This window comes from Delphinapterus leucas, chromosome 10 (assembly GCF_059928025.1).
Source record: "Delphinapterus leucas isolate spDelLeu-1000000601 "Yukka" chromosome 10, BTC_Dleu_Yukka2, whole genome shotgun sequence".
In the NCBI taxonomy this organism is placed as follows: Eukaryota; Metazoa; Chordata; class Mammalia; order Artiodactyla; family Monodontidae; genus Delphinapterus; species Delphinapterus leucas.
The window spans coordinates 58,976,731-59,004,163 of record NC_143138.1 but is presented as its reverse complement, the minus strand read 5'-3'; the positions used below and the strand labels follow the sequence as shown (position 1 = coordinate 59,004,163).

The following is a 27,433-nucleotide window of genomic DNA, read 5'->3' as shown; positions in this document are numbered from 1 at the left end:
GTTTAGTAAGTAAAAGAAGCCAGACGCAAATGATTCCATTTATAAGAAATGTCTAGAATAGGCAAATCCATAGAGCCAGAAAGTAGACTAGTGTGGTTGCCTAGGGTTGGGAGAAGGGGAAGGATGGGCGTGTATTTTCTTTCTGGGGTGATGAACATGTTCTGAAATGAGATTGTAGCGATGCTTGCACAATTCTGTGAATATATACCAAACCCCACTGAACTGTACACTTAAAGTGGATGAATTTTATGGTACGTGAATGTCAATAAAACTGTTCAAGATTATAGGGAATTAGTTAAAAAATATTGTAAAAGTGTATAATGAGTTACCCTGCAGCTGCTTAAATTAGCCGTGTGATTGATATATACTAATATGGAAAGTTATCCACACTACAGTAAATGAGGCGTAAAGCAGATTATAATTCATTGTAGCGTGATCTCAATATTATAGAAATAAACAAAATGTGTGTGTGTGTACAGAAAATAAAATTTGGAAGGATATATATCGAGGGAGTGATTTTCACTGAGTACTACGTAATAAACTATTCTTTTTCAGATTTTTATTTAATCTTTGAAAAAGTAATACAATCACATGGCATAAAAATCAAAAGCTCTAGAAGACTATCTAGTGAAAAATCTCCTCCAAGCCAGCCAGTTCTCCTTCTAGAGAGCAACTTGTGTCACCCGTTGGCTGAGCATCCTTTGGGAGAATTTGATGCAAGTCGACAATGCTCTCACTCTGTCCAGCACCTTATTTTTCTCATGTAATTATGAATCTTGTCCATACTAAGATATCACAAAAGTCCTCAGTCTTTTTTATGGTTGAATAGCTCTTTATCCTGTAGATGTACTGTTTGAAAGATTCTTTAAGTTCATGCATTTCCTAATTTATTTATTTTTTTTGCATTTAGCATGCATTTTACTTGTAATCAGAAAGAAATCTAGCTATTTCTCCAAAAGAAGTCCCTGTATTGAGGATTCACATCTAAGAAGAGTGAGCCCCCAGGAGGGTGGGCAGGTTGCACGCGGAGACCCGGAAACCCCGGACGTGAAAGCAGGTCAGCGAGGGTTGGGGGGTTGCCCGTCACCATCGGGCAGGGACCCAGGAGAGATGCTGGAACCTAGAAAGGAGTCCAGACAGCATTTAAGAATCATTCCTTCTTTTATCCACTCTTTTTTTTTTTTTTTTTGCGGTACGCTGGCCTCTCACTGTTGTGGCCTCTCCCATTGTGGAGCACAGGCTTCAGACGCTCAGGCTCAGTGGCCATGGCTTACGGGTCCAGCTGCTCCGCAGCATGTGGGATCTTCCCAGACTGGGGCATGAACCCGTGTCCCCTGCATCGGCAGGCGGACTCTCAACCACTGCGCCACCTGGGAAGCCCCCTTTTTTCTACTCTTAATCTCCCTAAATATGAGGAGCATTTGAGATTTACCGGGGAAGTGGAGCCAGAATTCATCTCCCAAGGGCTGCTCCTGACTTCACACCTGCTCACCACCTTTCCAGTCCAGCCGTCGATAGGACTTGCTGCCCTCCCCACAGTGCTGGGTGCTCTGAGAGCCTTCTGGGAACCTTGGCGTTTACTCCTTCTAGAGCTTCTGGGGTCATTTCACCTATACTGTGCAGAGGTTCTAGAAACCACCTGGTTTTGACTTCTGCTTCCCCGCTCCTTGCTGTGTGACCTTGAACACATTACCCAGTCTTTCTGTGCCTCGCTTTTCTATCTCACCAGCAAGAAGTCAAGGGGTGTATTTAGCCATCGTCATTGTTACCCTGTTACTAAAGTAGGGCTCACAGGTGGGACTCCTGTGTTGGCTGCACACAGCCCTTTGGGGAGCAGAGGGAAGGGCCGGTTGTGTGGGAGAGGAGCTAAAGGGATGGGGGAGGAAGGGCCCCTTTGGTGAGTGAACCCTCCCTTCTCCTTGAGGGACTCGCCCGCACCCCATGTCCTTCCTGCCCTCTATTTGTTCGACCTCCGGAAGGCATTTCCTGCTGGCCCTACCTGCCTCCGTCCTGCCCCTTTCCAGCTTGGTGGCCACCAGCCCTGCTGTGGGTGGGACCAGGAGAGAGGGAGAAAGGAAGATATTCTTATAGTGGTGACTCTTACTGAGAAAGGCCAGTTCCCAGTCCAGTCCATGCCCTGCACCTTGTTTGTTTGTTGACTGCTTACTGAATCAAGACAAAAACAAAACCTGGCAGGCCTCATGGTCACCCTACAACTTTCCTGTTATTCTTCAAATGAGCTCTCCCCTCCCCTGCCCGTCCGTTCCCACCCGTCCCACCTTGGCCTCAGTTCCAATCTGCCAGAATCCCGCCTCAGTGACCTCTCACAGTGCTGGCCCTGGCTGACCTCCGGACTGGGCCTGCCTTGGTTCTACAGGTACAAACTTCTTTCTCTCTTTGCCATCCTGCACCCCCGACCCCGGCCATTGCACCCCTGAGCCAGTGACTTTGGAGGTTCTCACAGGAGCCGCCTCCAGCCCTTCGTCTGGGCTGGGCAGAAACACTTGGTTCCTGGCATCCTGAGCCTCGACTGGCATGTGGCCGTGGTGAGGGCTCAGCCCGCCTCCCTGGAGCAGGTTTGCTGGAGATTTCTGATTAATAAGTGGTCAAATAGGAAAAGGAGTCATAAGACCCAACGTCCCAGCTGAGGAAGAAATTACATTTCTGGAAGTTGGCCCAGGATAAGGACCAGATATTTTCTTCCACAGGAGTTTACACTTGACCAAGCTTAGAATCTCATGGAGATTCATTCTGGAGCTGGTGGCAGGGGCTCAGGACCCATCCTTCCAATGAAAACAACTCCAAGGATGCACAGGGGTTTTCACTGGAGCATCTGTAAGGGCTTTCTAAACAGCAGTGAATCTTCACAGAAGCCGTCACAGAAAGGCAGGCAGGAAGGAGACTTCTCTTTGGAGATGGAGGTACCAAGCCGGGCAGTGATTTATCTGAGAGCGTGAAATGCCAATGACCAAGAAGGGAACGCTTTTCCAAACACCCAGTTGAATCCACAATTCTTTGATGCTGACAAACCACTTATTTGAAACAATGCTGACTAACAGCATTTATTGAGCACCTTTTATAGGCTGGGCTCTGGGGAAGATGCTTCGTACAATTCATCCTCACAGTATTCTTTTTTTTTTGCGGTACGCGGGCCTCTCACTGTTGTGGCCTCTCCCGTTGCGGAGCACAGGCTCCGGACGTGCAGGCTCAGCAGCCATGGCTCACGGGCCCAGCCGCTCCGCAGCATGTGGCATCTTCCCGGACCGGGGCACGAACGCGCGTCCCCCCTGCATCAGCAGGCGGACTCTCAACCACTGCACCACCAGGGAAGCCCCCTCAGTATTCTTAAATGCTGGTACCATTATCATGCCCATTTTACTGATGAGGAAACTGAAGTTCAGAGAGGTTCCCTAACTCAGTTTACACATCTGGCAAGGGGAGGAACTGTGATTGTAACCCAGCTCTTTCTCTGCCCAAGCTGGTTCCTGTCCCTCTGTTTTACTCCTCAGTCTAGCAAACAGTTCAAACTATGTATCGACAACCTCAAAAAATGTTCCTGCTCTTTGATCCAACTAACTCACTTCTGACAACCATTCTCATGAAATGATGCCAAGTGCAGAATAAGTGTCTTACAGTTCAACATGGCTAAGCACACAGTGGCGTGTACCCCTCTTCTTCCCAAAATTCCACTGAAATGACAAGAAATTCAGAAATAAAAAGAGTGCTCATGGTTGTGGGCAGTCAGGAGGAATGGGATCAATGTCCAGAAGATTAAGGAATTTCCGGGGAACATAAGACAAATATAAGAACAAGTTGGTGAAGAAATTAAAACGAAGCTGTAATGCCACAGGGCTAAATGCACAATTGTCACAGAGTGAATTTTCCCAGCAGAGTTCCAGAACAGAGGCAACGTGACCTGGGTGCAACAGTGAGCTAGAGGTGGACTGTAGGGCGGTGAATGGTTCCTTTCCACTGTCCACTGACGACTCTCTGCACACGCAGTCACCTGAGGCTGGCTCCTGTATCAACAGCTGCATTCCCTGCCAGAGGAATGGGATTCTCATGGGGGTAAGGAAGTGTCCCCCAGCCACCAATACTGTTCAGCCCAGATGTTCATCTACAGTGTTAACAGCTACGTTAGAATTGCTAGGTATTTCAGAAAAGCCAGAGCCTGAGAGAGGCACAAAAATAGAATGGGGGCTTCCCTGGTGGCGCAGTGGTTGAGAGTCCGCCTGCCGACGCAGGGGACACCGGTTCGTGCCCCAGTCCGGGAAGATCCCACATGCTGCGGAGCGGCTGGGCCCGTGAGCCATGGCCACTGAGCCTGCGCGTCAGGAGCCTGTGCTCCACAATGGGAGAGGGCACAACAGTGAGAGGCCCGCGTACCGAAAAAAAAAAAAAAAAAAAATAGAATGGACTCCAAGAAAACAGACTACCCAAAACAGAAGAAAACTGTAAGGAATTAAAATGAATATCCCAGAGAGAGTTAAGAGAATATCACATCCACCTAAAAAATAAAGCCTCTATGAAAAAGATACAATAAGAGTTCTTGGGAATTAAAACCATGACTGACAAAGTTTGAAAAACTCAATAAATGTGCTAAATAGATAACTGAAAACCTAATTAGTAAGCTGGAAGATCAAGCTAAAGGATTCCCTAAAAATGTGTTAGAAAAAAAGAAAGATGCCATTGTTTTTTAAGTTATGTGATATGAGGTGTAAAGTCAAGCACAGATGCCTTTCTTATGGAAGCTCCAGAGGAGAGAACACAGAATGGAGAGGAGGAAGTAAAAAGATATATTAGAAAAAAATATCCTAGTGCCAAAGAAACACTTCAGATAGAAGAGGGCCCACTGAGAACAAAGCAAGTCTCTTAAACTCAAGTTTCAAAAAAAAGGCAACAAATCTAATAGAAAAATGGGTAAAGGGCACAGGTAATTAATTCACAGAAGAGAATATGAATATGGCTAGTAAACAGATGAAAAGAGCTTAGCCTTACACGTCACCAGGGAAATGCAAATTATACTTTACATCCATCCACCCTAATATCCAGTGTTGGTGATGACATGTTAACTCAGCAATTTCACGAACGTCATTTGTGACAGCTTCCAGAGGGCATCTTGGCACCAGCTATGAAAATCTCAGATGTTAATTCAGTGCTTGTACTTCTAGGAATCCATCGTACCCACTAAGTGGTGGAATCCGGTTATTGTTTAAAAGGTGGTCGCAGGTCTTTCTGTATTCTGGGGCTAGTCTGCCCAGCATGGTCACCACCCGCCATGTGTGGTTACCGAGCGTGCAAAAGGTGGTTACTCTGAATTGAGATGTGCCGTTAAGTGCCAAATACACACCGGATTTAAAATAGCTTGTCATTTACCAGAATTAAAATAACGCATAATTTTATGCTGAGTAAATGTTGAACTGATAATATTTTGGATATATTGGGTTAAGTAGAGCATATTAAAATTAATCTCACCTGTTTCTTTTAATTTTTCTTAAATGTAGCCAACTGGAAAATTTCACATTTTATATGGGGTTCATATTTTCTTTCTACTGGATGGCACTGAGTCAGTGGGAATCAGCTGGAGAGAGAACAGCCCTTTGGTTGGAGAGAGCGAGTAATTGGACCACAGACCTGGAGGAGACTTTGAGGCAAACGGGAGCTCAACTGCTTCGTGTGAGGAAGGAGAAGAGAAAGTAACAGACTAGGACGAGGACAGGCAAGTGTGGCCCGGGGCTGGGTTTCAGGGGGCAGAGAAAACGAAGAGAGGATGGGAGGGAAGCCCAGGAACACGACAGTAGCCGGAGACCAGGGAACAGGTGGCTGAGGAAGGACTCCCCGAGCCCCTGGGGCAGGGCCAGCAGTGAGTTTTGCCAGCAGTGAGGTCAGCTGATAAATTTTAAATGGGTTACTGATCTATGCCATGATACTCCTCTGCTGTCCCTGCACCCCAAGGACAGACCGTGTGGGGCTGGGGACGCCGTGTCTCTGCTTGGACAGCAGGGCTGGGTGAGGACGGGGATGTGCCAGGCAGTGGCCCGAGAGCCCAAGGGGAGGAGGGAAAGTGAGGAACAAGGGTGCCGGACGAGGGGTCAGGCAAGGACGATGTGACAGGTACCCAGAAATCCTTGAAAGGATCCCCAAGAGCCCTGAGCTGCTGCTGGCAGGGAGGTGCAAGGCGGCTGAAGATTTTCATTTGGTTTTGAAGGGAAGGACCTCCCCAGCCGGCTGGCCGACACTGGGACCCTTCGCCACATTACACAGGGCATTGTAATACCCTCTGGGGTGCTGGGCAGCAGCGGCTGAGAAGTTTGGTGGCAGTGCTGGCGGGGAAGGTGAGGAAGTGGAACCAAGCAATGCTAGTAGCCACCTCAGCAAATAACATGGAAAGCTCTCCGGGGTCAGCTGTCAGGTGATGCGGGGAGTAAGGTCCCGGGGTGGGGGTGGGGCAGGGTGTCCTGCATGTTCTGCGGGGGCCCCCCTGCGAGACACCCACACCCCTCTCAGCCTGCTCTGGGTCTCGGGAGGCTGGCTTGTAAAGTCTACACACACAGGCCTCTTTGCCCCAGATTCCTGAGGTGGGTTGGCCAATGGGGGCCCTGCTGAAGATCCAGGGCATGAGTGGCGTGTGAGGGCAGGTGTTTAGTCCCGGGCTCCTTCCCTGCATTGCGGTACCTTGTCCTTCTACCTTGAGGCCTCTCCACAAAGTGCTGTCTCTCTCTGTCTCTCAATCTCTGGCTTCCAGCATCTCCTATCCCTCATCCCTACAGGCTTTCCATGGTCCCCAGCCCTGGCGAATTGCACATTCCTATTCCTTCCCGCCTCAGCCAACCACACCTTTGTCAACAGCCTTTCACTAACTCTTCTTCACTTATCCAGCTCGACTCTGACATTCGCTTCCTACAGAGACCCTGACCGATACCAGGATGTACCATACGCTAAAACTTTTGTGCACTTAAGGGAGAAGACAGAGTGAAAATACATGGTTGAATTTACAGAAAGGAATGTGGGAAAGGTACGTGAGAAACTAATAACAGTAGCGGGTATAGTGGGAGGAATCAGTGAACTGGGGCAGAGTTAGAGTGAGATTTCCCATTGTATCTAGTTTATATTATTTTGATTTTGAACCATGTGAATTATTATCTGTCACAGCGGTCCCCAGCCTTTTTGGCACCAGGGACCGGTTTCTTGGAAGACAGTTTTTCCGCGGACCGGGTGGGAGGGCAGGGGAGGATGGTTCAGGGGGTAACGCGAGCGACCGGGAGCGGCAGGTGAAGCTTTGCTCGCTCACCTCCTGGGTGGCCCGGTTCCTAACAGGCAGCGGACTGGTACTGGTCTGCGGCCCGGGGGTTGGGGACCCCTGATCTATCACACAAAATTAAACTGGAAAGAATCTTCTCTACCCCCCATTGGATTATTTGGGAGGATTGTAGACTGAAATAAAAACACACCACGTGAGAGCTGTGACTTTCAGTTTTATTGGGGGATTTACCGAGGACTGTAGCCCAGGACACAGCCTCTCGGATGGCTCTGAGAAACTGTTCAGAAGGGGGGAAGGGGTGGTCAGCATATATGTGATTTTGGAGAAGGGTACCTGCAACCAAGCACACATCTCGCTAGAAGGTTACTGCTAGCCACGGGGAATAGACATCTTACTTAAAGATTTTAGCGCTTTTCCAAGTATGGGAAGATGCAAGAACTTGTGTTCATAAAATTTTCTCCTGAAAATATCTAACCGAAGCCTGTTCTGCCAGTTTTCCCAGAGCCCAGAGCACCTCATTCCTGATCTCCACCCTGAACTCCTTTCAGGGTGTGTTGAAGATCAGTGACGGCAGTGGTGGATGGCTCAATCCTGGTACAGCTGGATAGCGAGCGATATTCTTTGGCTGGCAGAATTGGTTTAATCCCATCTAGACCTTTCACCGAGGCACCTCCAGATCTTGAGTGGGAAAAGCCACAGCACGGAGGGAAGTGGCCTCTCCTAGCTGGCTCCATGCAGCTGGGCCACAGCCACCCCATCTGCCTCTCTCCCTCCTCCTGTCCTTCTAGGGCTCTGGCTTCAGCCACTAGTGTCCTAGAGGCTTTCCACTGAGAGAGACCACAAAACCAAATCACATAAGTGGAGAACAAGGGGGGCCAGCGCTGAAAGCCAGCATCGTGGAGAGACAGCTTTCATCCTGCTTGCTCCAGCCATGACAGGTACTGTTCAGTCTGTGGTTTTTGCTACTGGAAGTTTCCAAAAGGCCCAGCAAGGTCCATTCCTTTAGCTGACTTGCCATGTGAAATGCCCCAGGCACGTGGCCAGAGCTTGGACGATGTTCCCTCTAACCCCCCTTTTCTGTCTGACCCCAGGGCCTCACCCCAGATGAGGGTGACACAGACATGGAGCTCAGAACCACACCCAGTGAGGACCTCAACCTCCCATAAAGAGAACGTTGACCTTTGCTATTTCCCATCAGTTTTGTGGAATAATCAGAGGGACCAGCTGGGGGACAAAGCTGCATTCACCAAGCTTAGCGCTCGTTTCCTCCTTAATCCTTCGAGTCACCCGTTACGAGGCAGGGAGGGGCCGGTGCTGTTACAGCCTTTTAGCCACAACAGCGGGTAATGACCTGCCTGTGTCGTGCATGAGTCATGAGCAGAGAGATCTAAGCCCTGATCTCTGGCCCCTGGCACAGCATCTCTCCTCACCCTCAGCTGGGCACCAGCTGTAGGGGATGCCCTTCTGTCCCTTCACGTGGCTCTCGGCTTGCTGTGGGAAGGCAGGCATAATGGACACACAGATTGGCCTAGCAGGTACCTAAGCCGTGTGACCTCAAGTTCAAAGACAAAGATCTTCCTTCCGCCATGGGCCGAGACTGGTTACCATCTGTCCCGCTTTGGGGAGTTGGGCATAGTTCTTGGCAGCTCTGGCAGAAGCGAGCACCTGGTCCAGATGTTTGGGAAATACTAGGCGAGTGGCAGCCTGTGCACCCCTGAAGCATTGTCGCTGGGCCTTGATCAGATGTCACCTCACTCTGTTAAAGTGTCAGCCAAGGTTAGTTCATCAGTCCGGCTGAACCCTGTGCAGAGACCGGCACGGGTTGGTTTTACTTGGGTAGGAGGGAGTCACAGAAGCATCCATGGAGTGGTGGGGCCTGTCCATATCGGAGGGAGATCTGAGGGCAGGAGGAATCCATGGCTGAGGCCAAGGCTGTGGAGAGAGACAAGGGGGAAGCAGGCCCTTCACAAGTGCTAAGGACACACCGTGCCTCACACTACACTTAGCTTTGGGCAAAAGGCTTATCCCCTTATTCCATTTACTACTCCTTTATCTTGCGCCAGGCTGCGAACGAAACCATCTTCACGTGATCTCACAGTTTCCAGGTGGACATCTGACACTCGGGTAAACTGCCCGTGTGTGTAGAGCCCAGAAATGGTTGAGCTGGCCTATGAACCCCTGTCTGCCTGGAGCCTAAATGTTCCCACTCTCCAGAACATTTCTGCACATTTACCCACAGATCTGAGCAAGTTTTGGGGAGGGAGGAAGGGAGAAATGAAGGGGACCAGCTCAGAGGCAGAGAGGAAACGGTGAGGTGGAGGCACGGGAAATCCTGGCCGTGTCCACGTATGCCGTCAGCACAGAACTGTAACTGGTTTAACGTCAAGGCCAGAGGCGGCCTCCACAGAATGGCAAGGGCAGAATGCATGTACTTCGACAGCTGGCCTTTAAAACACATGTTCCTTCAGCAATTGGAGACCAGGTGAACATCTGGATCTTCCTAAATTAAGCCTTTGAAACAAAAATAATTTCAGGTGACAAAGTAAATATGCTTCATGCTTTGTAGCTAGAAGTCTCCAGATCTCTGAGATCCAGGCTGTTCCTGCTCACCTGGTCCCTGCATTTAATGGATTTGCTGGATGGAGCTCCAGAGAAGAGGGGACGTCCTGATAAAGTTTGGCCCAGGAAATGAGGAGGAGGAGGAAGGCAGACCCAGCAGAAGCTGATGGCCACGAACCTGGCAGCACCTGCAAAGTCCCTGAGTAGTCAGCCTCATTTGACTCTTCTGTGTTCCCTGTGGGCTCCCTCGGCAAGGGGGTCATGGAAGGTTCTGGAGCCATGTCCGCTTTGGGGTGTAGGACTCACATCCCCCCTCCAAAGTTCCATGGGAAAACGTACTGTGCAAATCAAGTTGCAAATGCCCACCAATCACTGTGACAGTCGCTTCCAGCTCTGCCATGCTGGCTGACCTTGAGCCGGTTACATAACTTCCCCGTGCTTCTGTTTTCTTATCTGGAAGATGAGTGAGACACTAACATAACCTACCTCCTAGGGTCATGATGGGAATACAATGTGAGAAAGTATACAAGGGGCACAGGGCGCTTTGCAAGTGCGCTGTATTACGTGTCCTGGTGAGGCTGTGGAGATCGTGTTGTGGGGGGGGGGGCATTTATCGCACCGTGCTTTATGTCAGAGGTCTTAGGTGACCTCCTTCAATGCCTTCAGTGATCCCTTAGGAAAGAGGTTATTGGCAGAGTTGACAGATAAGGACTCAGAGAGGACAAATAACTCTGCCCAAGGTCATGGAGTTTAGCGGCCAGGGCTTGAACACACCTGGGCCTGGCTTCAAGCACTGTTATGTGAACCAGGCCACGCCTCCTCCCAGAAGCCCCCGCCAGGCCTGAATTTATATCCCTGACACCTACTTAGGTTGCCTGATGCAACCACAGCCCTGGCAGTAAGAGCCAGGAGCCTGGCCACACTTCACTCGTACTCCCCAAGGCCCCGTGGGTGGGCCTTTTCTGTCGTTCACAAACAGTTGGTGGCCCAGTGGGGAGTGTGGCCAGAGAAGTTACACCAAGGAAACGGAAAAGTGAGAACAAAGCTAGAAGAGGAATTGGTATCCTCGGGCCCAGTCGTGAAGGGACACGTTCCAGCAGAAACACTTCTCTGTTTTCTGCCTGATCTTTGAATCGCCTCCTGGGGGAACAGGTCCCAGGCACAGTGATAGGGGAGGCAGGCATGTGGTGACAGCACGTGGGTGACGGAGCACCTAGCCTGGCCGGTCCTCACGGCTGTGATCTCATGTAATCTCCACACCAACCGTAGGAGCTGGTGGTCAGTGTGCATTTTACAGACCAGGCAACTGAAGCCCATTAGAGTTAAACAAGGTGCTCAAAGTCGAACAGCTGAGGAAGATTTAACCCTGGTCCGCCTGGTCCAGAGTCTCCAGGTGCCCTGAGTGAGTCTCTGGGTGACCACCACCCTCAGGAAAACAGTGATGCTGCTTGGATCACAGATGATGTGTGACCTGCACCTGCCAAACCTGGGCTCCTCACCGTGGCTAGAGTCCAACATTTCGATCCAGTGGCATAAGGAAATAGGCAGAGCTGGGCTTCCAGGAGGAAAGGGATTGGAGTGGAAGGAAAGAAGGCGACAGAAAAGGAAGAGGAGAGAACAGAAAGAACTTAGGGAAACAAGGAATTCAAAGCCCTCCTTCTGGAGCCAACTGTGGGAGTGCAAGGTAGCTAGAAGCTACAGCAAATGACGTCTTAACTCGCTGTCTACTTGCAAAACAACAAAACAGACCTATTTAGCAGCCGAAGAAATGACTGCCTTTCTCCTGCCTCTGGGGGCTCAGGGATGGGAAAGCTCAGGAGAGAAACACAAGCTGTGGAAGAGTTTCCCAGGTGGTGGGGAGACTTGGGCTGGGGCAGAGGAGGCACCCAGTGCAGCGATAGGTCTGATTTGATCAGACCCAGGGGGAACCTGCAAATGTTGGCTGATGTGATGAGGCCATGACACATACACACAGGCCACAGGGCTTGGGTTCATCCTCCCCAGGCCTCCATCCTGGGCCCTCCTCTTTGTAACCCAAGGCTGGACCCTGTCATGCACCCCCTCAGGGCTCCCATACTTGCCTCTGGCTCACGTGCTGGCTTTGACCTTGATTCGAACAATGAAAGGCTCTGGGATTGGCATGTCCAGCCCCCGCATTGTTTTCAGATAGAGAAAGAAGGTAGGAAAGAGCCTTTCCTTGGTCCTCAGCAAGCTTGCTTTTTGTTTCTGTGTGACCTTATTTCCCCGAAGGGTTTGAAAGCCTCAAGGGGCTCTTTCGAGGGTGGGTCAGGCCCTGGAAGGACCTCACCGCCACCTCTTTGTCCCCGATGGAGACCAGAAAGAGTCAGCCTGAGAGCGAGGTCAGTGTGGGGCTGTGTGGGTGGCGGCATTGCTGGTCACTGGTCACGCCCACAGGCTGAACTTTGGGCAGATTTGCTTTTTGCTGGGCGGGAGTCAGGCTTGTCAAGATGTTCCACAGCTGGGAGCACTTAGGTCAGACCAAGGTGGAGCCTCCAGGGAAGGTGGCCCAAGTCTGGCCAAAGCTGATGGGCAGAGCAAGCCCCAAATCCAAGGAGATTCTCCTAAGTCTGCCCAGAACAGAAGGAAAAACAAGAGATCAGAGGAGTAAAGGAAGGCAAGAGTGAGCGGTACAAAGGGATGGGAAGGAAGTTCTGGTTCTGTTGCCCCAGGGGGAGGCAGGAGGGGGTGTTTAAGGAAGCTGCAAATAGATCCCTTCACTGCCCCTTCATCTGTACTGGTGGCTGCGTATCAGAATCACGGGGCAGCTTTGGAAAACTACAGATTCCCAGGCTCTGCCCTCTACCACCCCGGATTTGGCACTGGTACACTGCACAGTCTCCCCAGGCGATCCTAACATGAAGCCAGAATTGAAAATGGTCAGGTGTAGGTCAAGGCTCCTGAAATTTCCATTGCATGCTGATCAACCAAGGAAGTGCAGATTCTGACTTAGCAGATGTGGGAGAAGACCTGGGAATCTGCATTTACACCAAGCTCCAAGGTGATGATGTTGCTGCTGCTGCTGGTGTGGGGACCACTCTGAGAAGTTCGACTGTAAGCTAGACATCTGGGACAAAACCCAAGGAGCCCCAACACCAGAGCTGGACACAGAGGCTGGGAGAGGCCATGTAGCTCAGGAAAGGGCCAGCCACCAGCTTCTTGACGGGGAAGGGCAGCACAGCCGGACCTCACACACAGTAGCTTATTTTTTGCTGCTGAAAGGCTCCAGGTTTCCGAGCAGAGTATTGAGATGAAGGAAGAACTTCTCTGGGAATGATGAGCCACAAGTGGTCCCTTTATGGCTCAGAAAAGTCCTTTGGACACTCACGCAGAGACAGAGGGGATGAGATTCAGCCACCCAAGTTGTTCCCTTGTGGACCCCTCCCATCTGCTTCAGCCAGGACCAGGGATAGAGCAGGGGAGGGAGGGAGGCAGGGCCTTCAGCCCAGAATGCTCTGGGAAGGGACACTGTGGAGCCTAAGTGTGGCGAGTCCTCCCTGTGAAATAAGGAAGGTTGAAGACCCGGATACAGAGTCAGTCACTGTCAAAGGTCATGACTCTAGAACAGGCCAGTTCTCCAGGGAGCCTCAAACCCTGGCAGCTCTGGGGCCCTGCCCATCCTACTGCTCCCAGTTGGCCAGTCTCTCTCTCCTGGGTGCCTGGGGCATATACTGAGGATGGTTGGCAGACACCCCAGCTGACAAGTCTGGCCACACCCTAGGAGCTGGCCAAGGCTCGGACTGGGCCCTCACGGCCGTAGTCTCAGCAAATTGGGGAGCAATTGGCTTCACTCCCCCAATGTGGGGCTCAGCAACCCCACCCTCCCTGCGGGTCCCCCATCCAAGCATCTTTGGCCATGTTGGGAGGACTGTGTTGGTCCTGGTATTTTTCCTGTTTGTCCTCAGGTAGAGGTGATAAAAATGCCCCTAAGAAACTTCATGTGAACAAAGTTATGTTCTAGGGCTTTGGGAAGAAAGAAAAGGGGTAAAGAAGAAAGAAAGAGAGATACAGGAAAAAGAAAAAGGGCTGGAGATTTGTAACAGGCATGCCATTTGTTTGCAATAGGAATGTCAATAATAGAGCTCTTCTGAATAGCTGTGTGTTGTTATTCTAGCTAAAATTAATCACCTGGGTGACAAAAGTGATGCAGACAAACAGCAGCCCGCCGAGCAAACCTGGAAGCTCACAATCCATCAGGCTGGGAGGACTGAGTTAGTACATGTGAAACCCTGAGAACTGGCCCCGGCCCACTGTGAGTAAACATACCCTCTCAGTTTACAGCTCGGAGATGAAACAGGCTCCTCCTGGTTTTCTTCTATTCCATCACCTGCCTCTGTGGTCACAGCCTATCCTGCCCTTCCTGGGTGGGCAGGTGCCATGTCTCTGAGCCCTGGTCCTCCTCGCCTTCCACCCTGAGCTGAGTTCACTCTCCTTGTCCCCAGCCGCCTTCGCCAAGCCAGGAGAGTCCCCAGCCTGCTGTCCCCCTGCCCCAGGATCCAGACGTGGATGCTGCTCTGCCCTCTAACTGTGACCTGTGTCTCAGTGTCCTCCTCTGTAAATGGAGGTGAAGCACCACCTTGCAAGGGTGATCTAAGGTGTAGTGTCAGGTACCTGAGTGTTATATAATTCTCTGCTACTTTTATTAATAATATTGTTATCGTCATGGAAGTTTTCTTAGCTTCTCCAGGGACCAGCTTCTCACCGTTGTTGCTGCCTACATGGCTGACGTGGTCTAGCACGTATTCATTCATCAAATTCCTCAAATATTTACCGAGTGCTGACTGTGTGCTACACCCTTGGGACATAACGATGTTAGAGATGTCCAGTGGTCCTTTTTTATTGAAGTATAGTTGATTTACAATGTTGTATTGGTTTCAGGTATATAGTGACTCAGTAGTTTTACAGATTATACTCCATTAAAAATTATGACAAGATAATGGCTATAATTCCCATCAATATATCCTTGATGCTTATCATTTATACATAGTAGTTTGTATCTGTTAATCCCATACCCCTAATTTGCCCCACCCCCTCCCCTGTACAGTGGTTTCTTTAATACATTTCTTTGGGATCCTATTGTCTCCACTTGGTGGTATTGATGCTAGAGTACCATCTACCGCTTTGGGGGCACTTACCCTGTAATTTATATGCACATTTCCTCAGTTAGATCCTTATACAACCCTGGACGCTAAACTCTGCTCCCTTCATTTTCAGCTAAGGACATTGAGGCACAGGGAGGTCAGGTAACCTGCCCACACTCCTACACTGAGGGCGGCGGCACTGGGCTTTGAACAGAGGCCTATTTTTACCCTAAGCTCTCCACCATGCTCTGGGAGGCTTTGTTTTGTGGAGCCCACCTCCCTGTTCTGGGGGGCCGCCTTCCCTGGGCACAGTGAGACCCTCCCTCAGTTTTTTCCCCGAGAAACTGAAAATCCTTCTGCAGCTTTTAGTCTCAGCCACCAGAAAAACTTCCTGCAACTGGGAGTATCGGCAGTCAGCTCTTTCCGTGGGGCTGTGTGCACTCAGATTTTCTTTGGAGGTGCTGCGTGGAAAATATTAGCCCGTGAACTAAACAACTGTTCAGAGATGCCATTCAAAGAGGCATAAGCATTCCAGGAATTGTTGAGTGTGAAAATGGCACACAAGGGTCCAGGTTCCAGGCACAGACTTGGGGACAAAGCAAATGCCATGTGTATCCTTGAGCCCACAGATAGCTGTTCTGGGAGCGGTCATCTGGGAGAATCTCATGACAAACGAAGCCAGAAGATGTTCCTTTTCTGATTTTAGATCCGCTCGGGCGCAGAGGGAGAGCATGGGCGGCTGGCCTGGGACCCACCATGTCAGCTCTACCAACCAGGAGAGGCCCCTGCTCACCCTTGAAAATGCACTTGCCTTCGTCACGTACAGAAGGCCCAGACCTACCATCCCTTCCCATTGCTCCTCTTCAGCGCACCGGCCCACACACAATGAGCTGAAGCTCTGGCGTGCCCTGCACAGTGCAAGGGCCTGTGGGGGACACAGGAGGTCCAGTGTGGGAGCCCACAGCCTACAAGGGAAACTGGTTCTTTTGTCCATTCTTTTTGTCCTTTGCACTGGACTTGCAGAATTTTGCAAACTGTAACCACAGTGTTAAAAACATGCCTGCCTTTTAACCCAGCGATTCCAATGTCTGGAATTTAGCTTTAGGAATCAAGCACGTGAACCAATTTAGCTACAAGAAGGTTCAGGCAGTTTTTATTTTAATTATTTATTTGTTTTTAATAGTAGCCAAGGATTGGAAACAAGCCAGATGACCAACAATAGGAGGTTGGTTACCAAAAGATGGGTATACCACACAGTGAAGTGATATTTGGCCGTTAAAATGATTTTGTAAAAGTATATTTACTGAGGGCTTCCCTGGTGGCGCAGTGGTTGGGAGTCCGCCTGCTGATGCAGGGGACACGGGTTCGTGCCCCGATCCGGGAAGATACCACGTGCCACGGAGCGGCTGGGCCCGTGAGCCATGGCCGCTGAGCCTGCGCGTCCGGAGCCTGTTGCTCCACAACGGGAGAGGCCACAGCAGTGAGAGGCCCGCGTACCGCCAAAAAAAAAAGTATATTTACTGAAAGCAGAGTCCAGATATATTATCAAGTGAAAGGAGCAGTTGTAAAATATGCTATGATCATATGGCATGATCCTGTTTGTGTGTGTGTGTGCACGCATACTCCTCTCTCTGCACAGCAGTGTCTACACATGCCATGGTGTTTGGTGTTTCATCATCCTGATAAGAACTGTGCAGGGCCCTCTTGCTCACCACTGGAAGAGTGAATCCCCACTTCCAAGGGGTCTAAAGGGGCCTTTTGTCTTTCAGAAGGTGTGTTGGTGGGGGACTGGGGGTGGGGATAGCTTATTTCCCCAAGACGTTTCCATCCAAGTGGAGGAAGCGCCCCTGGTATGACACCCCTGCACTCTCTCCATCCCTCCAGCTACCCTATCCTTGTCACCCTCCCTGGAGGGAGGGGCTTAATCAGATTGTGAGTTTGGAAGGAGAAGCTGGGTGGGCATGGTCCAAACCCTCTTGGGTCTGCTCTCCCATGTGGTAAGTCTCACAGGACAGGCCTCTTGGTTATGATGTGGTGAGTGAGATGCCTTATTCTGGGATTCAGTATTTGGAAGGACATGTAGCCAGTACACACCTCTCCAACATCAGTTTTCTCTGTATCAGTGACCTTCTAGTCTCCATCTGCCTTACTGTACCTTTGTTTATCTCTCAATTGGATCAGGACTCAAGTGAGGAAGTAAGAAAGGGAGTGCTATTCGCTGGCCCCCCTCAAACACCTCAACATTCTGGGCCCCTTTTTTCAAAACAAGCAATACTATACTGTAAGAAAGGGAGTGAAAGCAACTCCCCCATCTCACATTTCAGTTCCATCTTCAAATACATCAAGACGCCCTCTCACCTCACCACCTCCCTTATCCTGCTGGTACAGATAACTAGCATCTCTCTCTTGGATTATTGCCATAGCCTCATCACAGGTCCCTTGCTCCTACCTTTGCCTGCCTGTAGTTTATCCTCAATGTTCAGTCAGTCTGTGTAACTGCTCTGCTCGAATCTCCTAGTAGTGTCCCATCACTAATCAGAGAATAGCCCGATCCTTTCGCTGGCCCTCAGGGCCCTGCACGTTCAGGCTCCGTGACCTCCCTATCTCATCTTCTACACCCCATCTACGCTGACACTCTCTTCCAGTCACACTGACCTCCCTGTTGTTACCAGCATATGCCTGGCACACTCCTGCCCCAGGGCTTTTGCACGTGCTGTTCCCTCTGCTGGAACACACTTCCCTATGGTCTCCAGATGGCTCAGTTCTTTGTCTCCTTCAGGCTGTTGCTTTCAGACTTTCCCTGATCACCCCATTTAAAATTTCAGCCTGCCTAACACTCCCAAAGCCCTTTCCCTGCTGTGATATTTTCATGGTGTTTATCCCCAGCTGTCGTACTATTTTTCTTATTTGTTTATTGTCTGTCTCCCCCAATTAGAATGTCAGCTGGACAAGGGCAGAGATGTTTGTTCTCTCACTGCTATTTCCCCTGCACCTGGAAGAGTGTCTGGCACATCATAAGCATTCAATTAATATCTGTTGAATGTGTGAATGGATCTAAAAGGCGGGTGACTGACACAGTTTTAATTTATGGGAAAAATAAAAGAAGTTTGATCTACTATGCACCAAAATGTTATGGAGAAATTCACAGCAAGTACACACAGACACAAAATGAGGCTTCATCAACATTAAAACATTATAGTGGTTTTCTCTGGGTGGGGGGCTGCAGGTAAGTCTCTCTCTCTATCATCCTCTCTCTCCAACCACTACTTCTAATAATCTACAGTAAATGTATTGTTTGTGGAATGATGTAGAAGTAGAGGATTAGTTGTTGTTGTTGTTTTTAAGTAGTGCTTGCTGTAAATGATAAGGGGCTCAGAGGCAAGGATTGTGTGTAGGCATGTAGGCATTTCTTTGTCCCTCAAATAGAGACTTTCCATAGCCTTAGATGCTCCACCTCTTGCAGGATGGCTAGTTCTCTACTCATCAGGTACTCTTTTTCTCCCCCCCACCCCACTTGTTATTTATTTATTTATTTAAAGTTTTTTATTTAAATTTTTTAAAAAAAATTTTTTTGGCTGCATTGGGTCTTCGTTGCTGCATACGGGCTTTCTCTCTAGTTGTGGCAAGTGGGGGCTACTCTTTGTTATGGTGTGTGGGCTTCTCATTGCGGTGGCCTCTCTTGCTGCAGAGCACGGGCTCTAGGCATGCGGGCTTCAGTAATTGCGGTGCGTGAGCTCAGTAGTTGTGGCTCATGGGCTCTAGAGCACAGGCTCAGTAGTTGTGGCGCATGGGCTTAGTTGCTCCGCAGCATATGGGGTCTTCCCGGATCAGAGATCGAACCCGTGTCCCCTGCATTAGCAGGCGGATTCTTAACCACTGCACCACCAGGAAGTCCCTCATCAGGTGTTCTTTATGTGCACCAACTACATAGCCTCTGGCTGTACATGAGAAAGAGGCCCCAGAGTGTTTGGACTAGTGCAGTAGTCAAGCTGCTGTCACCAAGAAAGGAAGATACATAAACACTCGGACAGCCAATGGATGCCTTGCTTGGCATTCATGAGTAAACAATCATAAATTTCACTGGGCTCTGTGGCTGACAAAGCATTTTCATATACATCATGTTACTTGGATCTTTCCAATAGCTTTGTATGTTACCTGTCATTTCCTTCCCCAAGGAGGCTTAGAGAGTTTAAGCATTTTGTCCAAGATACCACAGCTGGTTTCTCCCACAAACAGCCAGGAAGTAACAAACAGGAGTATGGTCTGTGGACTTTCCTAAAAGGAGTAGCGTTTGGGATGAGACGATTATAGCTAAACCCCTGGATTTCTTAGAGGAAACTGAGATGGAGAAGCGCAGTAGGATATGCCTAGGAAAGGAGAGGCAACAACCCTGTTATCCTAGCAGTATGGGAGTGCCTCTTGGGCGGGGGAACTACCTTTGTTTGGAAAAAAGACCTTAATAAATACTTGGGGTAGAATGTGAGGTCTTGAAGTTGAAGCCGCTCTGCCGTACCAAAAAAAAAAAAAAAAAATGTGGGAGGCATTTCTTTAACTACTAGGAGAGTCTGGGAGAGAATAAAGGAAAGAAGAAGGAGCAGGGGAAAGGGCAAGATGGAGAGAGGTGGGAGAGAGCAGGGAAGTGTCAGCGTGTGGTGGCCAGAGGCCACTTGAGGATCAGAGATGCTCTCTTGTTGGATTTTGAACTTGTGTTTCTGTGACAGAAATCTGTTCTCATTCTCCCCTTCTAGTCCTTTCACTACTGAAATAGTTGGCAAATTCTGCTCAGCTCACAGGTATTTTGTGTGAGAGAGAATCTTGATATACTTGACAAGAGTTGTGGCATGTAACAGCACAAAATAAGGACCACACACATATAAGCAAAAGTCAGGGCAGGGCATGGGAAGACAGAAGAAGCCATGAGCACGTGAGCCCCCTTAGGATGTGCAGAAATCTTGGGGGGTGGCTCTAGGTTTCTAAAGGTCATGAATCTGATGGCTCAAGCCAGCTTTACCTGGATCTCCACCAGGTGGGGGGAGGTAGCTAATAATCTGGGTTACATTCAAAAGGAAAATATTAGGGTTACATTTAGTGGAAATTTATTTTGTCCTCTAATCAAGTTCCCTTGCTTGAGTCAAAAAGCAAGAATAAATAAGTGGGAAGGACAACAAACTTGTTCCTGCTGCATTTCCTGCCTTTCTTGGGAACAAGGCTTAATGGACCATTTTTCTTTTACTAGACAGTCACGTGATTATTCATACAGAAGGTTTATTTACCAGGGCAGATTTTCAGATTCCAAAGAACTTGAAAAATGCTGCACAAATAAGTAGCATTTGGGTTTATCCATCACTCCCCTGTGAGTTTGGTCAACATGGGTCAGTCTCCCTGTTTGCCTGTTTGTTCCCGTAGATTGGCCACTGCCAGCACTGGACATAAGCTGGTATTTTCCACTGTAAACCTTTTCTTCCTCCTAGGATTGGGCTCAGGCATGAGACTACGCATAGCTCTGACCATATCAGAAGGAACACAAGGTCCAGCCTTTTATATGGAGCATTCCCAGGAGGCAAACCCAGAGGCATTCTCCCCTCTCCTTTCTCATTTCACCCGTCCTTGTTGTCACTCCTCTCCAAGGAGCCTGCGAGAAGGGCCTGTGCCCAGAACAGTCAGGATTTCTCCTTCAAGACGTGCCCTGGGACCGTAGTAGGGACATGGCTTTACACCTTTCCAAATGCGGTCACGGTCATCATCTGACACCATCCTACAACTCGGATAAGAAACCACTTTCTCCAAGTCTCGTTCCCCATCCTGTAGGGCAGGATCCTGAGGCATCTCAGGGTGGGGATGCTTGGAGATGAAGACACTGGGGAAGCCGACCTGCCACGTTGGCCAATGACACCTGCTTTACTTCCACCATAATCGGCGCATCAGAAGAGCAGCCTCAGGCAGGTGCCCAGAACTGGGGGAATTTCTCTCAAAGAGGATCACCCTCTGACCAACCAATATAATATCTATCTATCTCCACTCTTCTTCGAAACTGCATTTCTCAGCACAAACCCACAAACTGGCAGGTGAGTTTGACCATCTGTCTCTAGGGATCTAGATTCCCATTCATCAGTCCCCCAAAGCCTCATTCAATTATTTCAATCTTAAAAAGCATTTGAATGTCCATCCATGCATTAATTCATTCGGCATTGAATTGCCTGATATTATGAGGCACGTGGTGGAGCCGGTGGGCTGGGGACTGAGGAGAAGGCTGTGCTGCGCACCGGAGGCTTAGGGGCTTGTAGAGGGTGGAGGACGTTGAACACGCCTGTGGGGGTGGGGACACGGGAGGAGCTCTGACAGCTGTAGGAGCGGGTCTGCGTGTGTGAGCGAGGGGCTTCCGGAGGGCAGGGTGTCCTCCCTGCTGTGTGCCCCTCCTCCCTCTGTCCCTCTCTGCTTCTCTCTGTGCCCATCTCCCTTCTTGTTCCCTTTTCCCTTCCTCCTCTGTCACCCAGTGACCATTTGTCCCCTTGCTCCAATCTCCCCACTTCACACAAACAATGTTGTCCCTCCTCTGATTCTCTTTTCTCAGCCTGCCCCCATCTTTCCCACACATCAGCCAGTGCCTCCAAACCAATAGAAATTCTCCCCAATCAGAGGCAAGGAGGAAGCATCCATCCCAGAAAGGCAAGGAACAGAACCAGCGTGGAGAACCAGAATCATGTCAGACATTTCCCAGGGGAGAGGAAAAGGCCATAGATGATAACAAAAATGTTGCTCGCTGCCATGACAACCGCAGCCATTCAGCCACAGTACCAAGGGTTTGGAGGCAACAAAATCAATTGCATGTTTATTTCCCCAGCATGACCAGTATCCCTAAGGAAGAGGAAGCCAAGAAGGAGATGCCTTCAGTCCTCTGCCTGTCACCTGCCAGAGAACCAGGATGCTTGGTGGGGTTGGCCTTCCTTTCTCCAAACTGCCATCGGTTGTGACATCACTGTCAGCTGTGCCCGGTGTCTAACTTTTCATCTGTATCAATCAGCATTGAGAGTCCGCTGGGTGCCCAGGTGGAGAGGCTTGGCCCCAGGCTAGTGTGAGTAGCCCCTGTCTCGAGGCACAGACAGAGCCACAGCCAGCATCGGTGGGGTGGCCACAGGCCAGAGGGCTCAGTGCCAAAAAGTTACCCAGATTATGTTTGCGGACGGGAAGGTGGGAGGTGGAGCCCCACATAACAAAACAGGAAGCAGCATCATTATTAAGAATAAAGCCTAAACTCAACAATGGGAAACAGAATAATCAATAGAGCCCCTTTCCCGGCTGCAGCCCACATCACACAGCTGAAGATTTAAAGGGCCAGTTAAGAAAAGGCCATGAGGGGATCATTTAGCATTTCTGTCCCAGGTAATTTATGAATATGGACACGAATGTCCTCAAGCTGCATTGTGAGCCAAGCCGGCCACAGAGTCAGAGGCAGGCTGTTTCTGAGGGAGTGGTGACGCCCTCTCCAGAGAAGCTGTCACCTGCTCTGAGGCTGTCAGCAGGTCCAGCAGTACATGAGGGCCCTGGATATCTGATCTCTAATTGCTTCTGCACTGTTAGGATGACAGAGGCGGCTGAAGGGTGACTGGGCATTCTCCCCACACCGTATTCCTCCCCAGCTCCCCAGGCATCATGCGGCTTTCAAGGGTCTCTGTGCTAACATAATATTGCCAAGTGCCAGGCATCTCAAATTGTGTGAGATATTAGCAGGAGTATAAAAAATATTGACTGCCATAAGGAAGCTCCTTTAAGAGAATCCGTCTGTGCTGGGCATTGGGGAAGGGGGAAGGAGGCAGTGGAGATAGATCGCACTGCCGCTGCCCATTCTATTAAATATGACGCATGATTCAGAGCCACACGGGCATTTGTGAATCCCATTCCTCTGTTGGCTAAATGGAGCTCGATTTGTATGTGGATCAAAGAAAAGCTACTTATCCCTACTGGATATCTCCTTCTAACTCCCTGGCATTGTTCAGCAGGGAAAGGTGAAACAAAGGCTGAATTTATTCACAGACAGGAGCTTCAAAGCCCCAGCATCAAGGAAATAGCTCAAAACTTCAAAAAAACAGCTCTGACCTAAGTTCTCCAACATTTTATATTTTCAAAAATCACAAGAAACAGATGAGCTATCCAAAAAGAGCAAATTTCACTTCAATTTCCATTTAAATGCCTCAAAGCAAAAAAAATCCAAGAGTTCTGTCTCTTTCTGCACTGCTGTCAGCCAGGCTGGGAGCCCCTCATTCTTTTCTCTTATTTTTCCGCCTTATGGTGAAGGTCTGCTTTCCAAACTGGTGAGAGCTGAGGTTAACCAATATGACAGTTGCTCAATGCTTCAGCATAAGAAAAGTTGAACATTTACATCCAAACACCTCAGATTTACCACACCACCACATGGATCCAAAAACAAACAAAACAAAACAAAAACTGGCTTTAAAACAAATGCCATTAGAAAACAGTTTCTTTAAGAGTTATACATACACCTATCATACGTTCTATCCCTAATTACTTATCCAAGAAAAAAGAAGGCACATGTCTATATAAAGACTTTTACATAAATATTCATAAGAGCTTTATTTGTAATAGCTAAAATTGAAACAATCAAAATGTCCATCAATAATGAGTAAGTAAATATGGTATAAACAAAATAACCAAACAGATTGTGGTATATCCGTACAATGGAATACTACTCAGCAGTGAAAAAGGGAGAAACTAGTGATACAACCAACAAGGTGCATGAATCAAAATAATTATGCTGATTGAAAGGAGCCAGACAAAAAGGAATTTATATAAAACTTTAGAACATGCAAACTAATCTGTCATGACTAAAAGCAGATCAGTGGTTGTCTGGGAGGAAGGGTCCAGGGAACCAGAAGGACAGATTGCAAAAGGGGCAAAGTCCAACACTCTCTCAAGGAATAAAACAAAATCTGATACCTAATACTGTTACCCAGCATTGAATAGAAAATTACCAGGCGTGCAAAACAGCAGGAAAATATGACTTATAACTGGGAGTAAAATAAAACAGAAATATGCCCAGAAATGGCAGAGATGATGGAACTAGCAGGCAAGGATATTAAAATTGCTGTGATAAATCTTATGAATATATTCACGGATGTTAAAGGAAAACACAAACTCAATTATGAGAGAAATAGAAGACATAAAAAAAAAACCCAAATGGAACATCTGGAGGTGGAAAATACAATAGCTGAAAAACAAATAAATTGTGAACAAAAATCATCGTCTCATTGTTCGTGGAACTCACTTTCAGGCTGTCAAGTGATAACTGAATCATCACTTCCTTGGAGATGCCTCCCTGGCTGAAACAAACTCAGTATTCTGTGTTCACACAGTGCTCCAACCTCCTCTTCAAAGCACTTGCCATGGTTGTAATATTTCCATTATTTGTGAGGCTACCCAATGTTTGTCTTCCCTACGCTGTAAGGTTCATGAGAGCAGAAGCATGTTTTTGCTTACCTGTTCACCAGTGCCCGGAACAGTGCCAGGCTTCAAGAAAGCACTCAATAAATATGTTATGAATGAATGACTGAACTGCTGTCATCAGCTTTGCACTGGATTCATTCAGCAGCTCTTATTTGAAGCATCACCTCTGACTGCCCTGATCAGTGTAGTGACCCAGGTTGACCACGGGCTGCGATTCTCACATGGCTTCGTAAAATGTGCTTCCTGCAGGCACTGTCTAGTGTGAACAGATGATTCACTGAGTGACCTGGGGTGAGTTACTTAATGTTGCTGACCTTTGTTTTCCTCAGCTATTGAATGAGGATGTTGAAACAGATGACCTCTAAGAACTCTCTCAGCTCTGATGTTCCAGGATGCTGTTACGGTCCAGTCTCCAAAAACGCTCTTCCTCCCTACAGGGTCCTCACCTACTAGTCCCCGTGCCCTTGAATATGCTCTCCCTGCCTTGAATCAGGACTCCCTGTGTGATCAGTAGCGTAGGTTGCAGAGGACAGTGTGTGACTTCTGAAGCAAAGTCATAAAGGGCATTGTGGCTTCTGCTTTGGTCTCTTGGATCACCAGCCACCATGTCATGAGAACACTCAAGTAGCGCCTCAGGAGAGGGCCTCATGGAGAGGAACTAAGGCCTCCTGCCAGCAACCGTGTGAACAAACCATCTTGGAGCCAGATCCCCCAGCTCCAGTCAGACCTTCATCTGACTGCAGCCCAGCCAACATCTGACCTTAACTTCATGAGAGATTGGAGCCCGATCCACCCAGCCAGGCTGCTCCCGAGTTCCTGACCCACAGAGGCTGTGAGAGATACTAATTGTTTACTGTTGGGTTTGGTGTTTTGTTTGTTTGTTTTTTTTTTTTTTGAGGGGATAGACATTTGCCATTTATTTATCTGACAAAAGGCTCTTATCTAGGATATGTAACTCATGGCCTTAAATTGGCTTTAAATTGATAAAAATACCAGCAATCCACCAGGAAAACATGGGCAGAAGATTCGACCAGGCACTTCACAAAAAAGATATCCAAATGGGAATAAGTATATGAAAAGGTGCTCCACATTACCACCCATGAGGAAAAGGCAAGGCAAAACCACAATGAGATGCCACCACACATACACAACAATGGCTAAAATCAAAACCCTGACAATGTATACTGTTGTTTCAGACCTCTAAGTTTTGCGGTAATTTGTTATGCAGCAATAGATAACTAGTACACTGGTACTGAAAGCTGTCCCTCCTTCACTTTCTCATTACTTCTGCTGTGAAGAAAACCCTAACTCATTGCATAAGTGAAATCTCCAAAATGGACATCTTTCCCAGTTTGGAGACCAAGTTGGGGGCCTGGAATCTTGATCAAAAGTCTCAAGGAATACAGAAGCCCCTCTTTTCTTCATTTGTCCCCCGCAGATCTGATGCCACCCTGTCTTCACTAAACTCACCCCCCCCTACTCTTTTCCTTCTTTTTTTCACCAGCCATTTTTTACTCAGTTTCAACAATTTCACTCCCACTCTGCATATGATTTTCTGGGTGACCGTGGGATACAGGTCCCGCTATCCTGAATGACTTTCCCAAGTTCCGTAATCAGTTTTGAATGTCCTCACAGTACCTGTGGGCACATGGCAGGTGTTGAACAAGTATTATTGTTTACTGCCTTGGTCCAGAAAGCTGACCCTGAGCAAGGATTAAGGTTCTAATGACTTGGTTAGAAGGTGCAAACCCAGGGCGATGGAGGTGGAAACAAGGAAGTGAGACAAGGAGTCACGTGATGCCATGTACCATGTTACCGTGGTGGCCTTGTTTCACCGTGAACTCCCCTGAGCAGTGAGGGGACACCAGGTTTACTCAGTACGGAGCTTCTCTAGAAAGACTACAAGAAGGAATCATGATCCAGTGTCATTCACGGGAGAACGGAAGGTGGAGGAATTTATCTGCCCTGCTCCTACCTTCTACCTCCTAGGTTAACATTCACCCCAAGGGGAGTGAGCTCCCTTGCATTATCCAGCCCCTGATGATGGCCCATGAAGCCAGATTCCGTGCCCTGTGGTGAGGGATTTCATCTGCGTTCAAGGTGAAGGGCTTCCAGGAGCAGGTGGGACAGCAGCTGAGAGAGAGAATAGTCATCGAGGAACTTATGAAGATATGCAAGATGGGTATCATACAGTTACTTTCTTGGCCCCTTTTCTAATTCCTTAGATACTAGCTTGCCAGCACAGCTGTAGGAAGGCCTGGCTTCTCGTTTTGACTGCATCAGTTCCTCAAATGTGTGATGTGGGCAGAGATGCAGTGTAGCTGCATATTAATGGGAGCTGACCCTTGCAGGCTTCAAGACAGATGGATACACTCAAATCCTGGCACCCTAAAATGCGAGACTTCTTTCTGCAGCCGGCCGGAAGGAAGAGCTTGTCTCTCAGCTGAGGGGGTCTCTGAAACAGTAACACCCACCAGCTTAGAAAATGCAATTTAATTGAGTAAAACTGGAGTTTTTGAGCAGTCCCTGGGCTGTTTTAGACAAATTAAAAGGCCCTAAAAAACCCTTTTTTTTTTTTTTTTTTTTTGTTGCTAGAAAGAGAGCTGTTTCCTCCCAGCAGTTCTTCAAACTTCTTCTTAGAATCAACCCCAGGAAACTGGCCGCAAGCTATAGATGGAGGCCCCACGAGTCCCTCAGAATCCCAGTGTGCCAAGAGGCCCAGTCGGGCTCTCATTAACAGAGGAGGATGGGTGGATGGATGGGTGGGTTGGTGGGTGGGTAAATGAATAGATGAGGTAGCTGCTCAGTTTGTAAAAATCTAAGAGGCGCTGTCCAGGCACCTAACACCCTCAATGCCCCCTTTCCAGCAGGCAGTCAAGGAAATCATTGCTGTGGGTTTTTACTGTCTGAGTCTCTCCACCATGCATTTTTCCTGTCCCTGACAGAGCTAGCCTCTCCAGTCCCCCACCCTCTGGCTTGTTATCAGCTCCATGCTGTCTCTTTGCATTAAAGTGACAAGAAGCAGCACAGAGCTGCCGACAGGAGTCTGGAGCTG

At 48.7% G+C, this 27,433-nt stretch overlaps 1 long non-coding RNA gene across 1 annotated transcript; it reads left to right on the top strand.

The window, feature by feature from the left end:
- The first annotated feature begins 1,296 nt into the window (after positions 1-1,296).
- LOC149748251 (uncharacterized) lies at positions 1,297-27,129 on the top strand. The gene is made up of 3 exons (XR_016394708.1): positions 1,297-7,015; positions 8,050-20,984; positions 21,761-27,129. It is a non-coding gene; the product is annotated as an uncharacterized LOC149748251 (long non-coding RNA).
- Positions 27,130-27,433: the final 304 nt, after the last annotated feature.